Here is a 3,988-nt window from a genome sequence, read left to right on the forward strand (position 1 = left end):
TTTTTCACTTCCTCTCTCCAGTGACTGTGACATCTGTAAGAGGTTACTCTATATTAACTGCCTGCACAAGGATTAAATGATCCAATACAGGCTCACAGCTTGAAACAACGTAGTGTAAGCAAGAGGCTAATCAGCATTCTGAGTGTGGTAGTTCCGTGTGTTCAGACTTCTGCTTTCTCTTTCCTGTTAGCTTAAGCTTATGATGAATGATCTAATAACACCTACTCATTGAAAAGCTCCACTCTGCAGCCTTAATTCTTCATTGAACTAGATAGGTAACTATTTATTTGCCCCTGCCCCCCATGCGTTCCATTCTCAGGTTGTAGTTAGGGCACGTGCAGGGTCAGAGGGTAGACAAGCTTGGCATTTTAGACTGCAGAACACTGCAGGCCAAATTCATCAACTCGTAGGTCTGCAAGGCACTTTGATGGATCATCTAATGTGGTGCCCTCACTTAAGGCTGGACGAAGTAGCCTGTTCTCCCAGCCTTGAGCACAGTGAGCAGAGTATGAGTAGCTGCTTTGCTTTCTGTTAGGCTGCTGGCAAAGGAAGGTGCTGCTCAAAGCGAGCACGGGTTACAGGCTTTGTATGACATTTTGAGGTAAAAAATGCCCTATTCTGGCACTCTTGTCTGCTGAAATTAAGTTCCACTTGGACATAAGCTCCACTCTGAGTTTTCTGGTCACTACTTTTGTTTTAACAGTTTGCTAAAGAGAACAGAGCTTTGCTGTTCAGTAGATTTGATTCTCTGGGACCCTGAGCCTTAGGAACACAGCTTCAGGAAGCTTTCCGTTACTTTTGGCTGTGCTGAAAATTATTTCAGGTGTGCAGTGACTCACCTTTCAAGTCATGATTTAATTATTCCTGGCAGTTCATCTATTAATTTTCCTCTGTTGCTTCTCTTTTAAGCCAGAGCTCTGGATTTTTCTGGATATGTATTGGCTGAATAAACACACACACACGATTGAAGCTGTAAATATGTAATCCTGACTAATTGTTTCATGCAGCATGGCATGTGTAAACTGGCAATTGTTGAAGACAGTGAGGAAATACAGAGTAAAGATATAAGGGCTGCTTGAGCTTCAGTAAACATCTGTTGGGTTTAAGAATCAAGATTTTTAATTGGCTTTCAAAATTCATGTGCTCCAGCAGGAATTTTTTGGACTGGACCATAACTGGGAAAAACCTTCAGGCCAAATTCAGCCCTGCAGCAGGTAGGTAAGAGTCCATTTGATGGAGTTGAACCAAAGCTGAACTTGGCCCCATGGGCAGGTAAAATATTAGGCTGGCTCATCTCATCTTTCTTATTTCTAATCCTGCCAGGTGGCATTTGTTTTAGATTAATGAGGTGACCAGCACTCAGAAAAGTGGCACTCTGCCACTCAGTAGAGTGGCAAGGGAAACAAAACAAAACAAAACAAAAGGCATACATGGCTAAGAATGCAAAAATGCTTGCAACAAAGTTATTAGTAAGTAATAATGAGCAATGGAAACCCAGGTCTGCCAATGGGGTGAGCAGAAGGGGGCAGTTGCACAGGGGCCCATCAGTTCAGCCAGGCCCCGAGATCCAGCTGCTGTCACTGCTACTTTGGCACTGGTGGTGGCTAGACCTCTGGGCCCTTTTGAAGTGCTGTGGCAGCGCTGCTCCACCACTCCATGGGGCTTTGAGGAAGGGAAGGGGAGGGGAGTCCAGGCCGAGGTCCAGACGGCACCAAGTGCCAACTGCCCTAGGCTGCTCCCTTTCCACTCGAGGGCCCACTCCTTCAAGGGGCTCGGAGCCAGGTCCCCCTCCCACCTTACCCCAGAGCTTGTGGTGGCCGTCAGCCCTGCTGTGGGAGCCCTCCCGTTTAGCAGGGTGAAATCCAGGCCCAGCTGACGTGAAGCATTTTCCCATTGACTTCAATAAAATCAGGATTGGAACTTTTTTTTTTAAATTTTTTTAAATCGAAATTTCTGTTACCAAAGCTGGCCTGGAAGATCTGCAAGCTCTAGAGTTTAACCACCCTCTGCCGGCCTAATTTTTGGAGGGGACTAATCGCAGCTCTTTTCTTTAAATGAAGTTTCCATCCTGTTTGTGGTGGACAGAACCTTTAAAATATACACTCAGGTTAATGTACTAGCAAGAGTGAAAGTTAACTGGCACTGTCCTTTGCTAAAAGCTCACGTGGGCTCTGGTCCTCCATACAGCTCTTGGAAGCCAGATCTGAATTAGATGGGTTCAGTCCCATGCCTAGTTTTGCTTTTTTTAGGCACTAGCATAGTAGTAAAGGATGTGTTTTGTGGCCAGGTTCAGAACTCAGGCAATTATGCTGAAGTGCAGAACAGGTACACTAACCAAGGACAGCGTTGCTATAGATCTGTCTGGTTTGATTGAACAATTGATTAAACACATCTCCTTGTGGTGTCAGATTAAAGCCAAGGGAATTACCCAGGAGATGTGATAGAGAAACTGTGTTTGGAATTACTGATGTACAAGTTGTGGTAATTTTCATTATAATATAATCAGTGTAAACCATTCAAAATAAAACGCTCTTTCTACTGGGAACTACATACAGGTGAATCTTGAGCACGTCCCTGGATATTTAGTTTCTGCAATTTGCAAAGATTCATGAACAGACCCTGTTAAAGAACAACCATGACTTCTCACACCAAACATGACGAACAGTCAGAATGAAGCTGATGTAGGCTTTCAGTCTTTAATTCAAGACGCTTGTGTTCTCGCTTATGTTCTGAGAAGAATCAAGTGCTAACTGGACATAATCTGATGAAGCGAGTCTGTGCTCACGAAAGCTCATGCTCAAAACTTTTCTGTTAGTCTATAAGGTGCCACAGGACCCTTCGTTGCTGGACATAAGTGATTTTTCCAGGTTGTGAAAACATTTACAACTGAAAAAGTTCCCCCTTCCACAGGCTTTTTGGGAAAAAATGAGACTGTCTGCACTACAGCTTAGATTCAAATTTAAGGCACTCAGCTTGATTTGAAATTGTGACTGTTCACACATCAAATACCATTATTTTGAATTTAGAGGGTGCTACGGCCACTATTCTTACTCCAACAACCTGAGTGGGATTAACAGAAAGGTCTCGAATGTAAGTACTCGGATTAATGACAATATGGAAACAGCTTCTGTTTAAACTGGTTTTATTGGCCTCCAGAGGAGTCCCACATGTATTCCACAATGCCCCATAGTTGTCTGTTCTGGCCAGTTGCATCTCCAATGCTTTCCAGGTGCACAGGATATAAGGTAACAGGAAGCCCTCAAATTGAAGATTTCAGGGGCTGGCTGTTGCTGGGGGAGGAGTCTCCCTCCTTCAGCAAAGATTGCGGTGGCTGATTGTTGTAGGGGTGGGGAGTCTCCCCCACGTGGCAAAGGTTGCAGGGGCTGGCTGTTGCTGGGGGAAAGTTTCCTTCTGAAAAAAATGCCCTTTTATTTTCTACAGGAGGGAAATGAGGGCAATACAATGTGGGAAGATGACATCACATACCCACAACCACCTGTGGGACATTCTTTTCCCATACTGCACCAGCAAAAAAACCCAGAATGCTACAGTGCTGAGGGAACTGTGGGATAGAATCCCACAATGCACTGCTGCAACAGTCGACATTTGGCAGTTAAGTGTGGCAGCACTAATTTGACTTTGTGGGGAAGCGAGGATACTCAAATTCAAATACATAAAACCCAGCATTACGAAATTGGTTTTAATAACATTGAATTTATCTCATAGTGTAGACACAGCCTGAGGGTGTGAGAGAGATCCTCCACCCTAGAGGTTAGGGCACGCACCTGGGATGTGATGGGAAGCAGGAGACAGAGATGCAGAATAGTCGATACCCCAGTGGTCAGGGCACTGAATGATTTAGGTGGATCAGAAAGTTGAACCTGTGTGTCTCACATCCTAGTTGTGGGCTCTTTTGGAGGATAGTAAATCTTCCCAGGGAAAAATGTTGGTTTTCATGAATCAGCATTTCCAAATAAAATCATCTCAC

Source organism: Carettochelys insculpta, chromosome 2 (genome assembly GCF_033958435.1).
Source record: "Carettochelys insculpta isolate YL-2023 chromosome 2, ASM3395843v1, whole genome shotgun sequence".
Classification (NCBI taxonomy): domain Eukaryota; kingdom Metazoa; phylum Chordata; order Testudines; family Carettochelyidae; genus Carettochelys; species Carettochelys insculpta.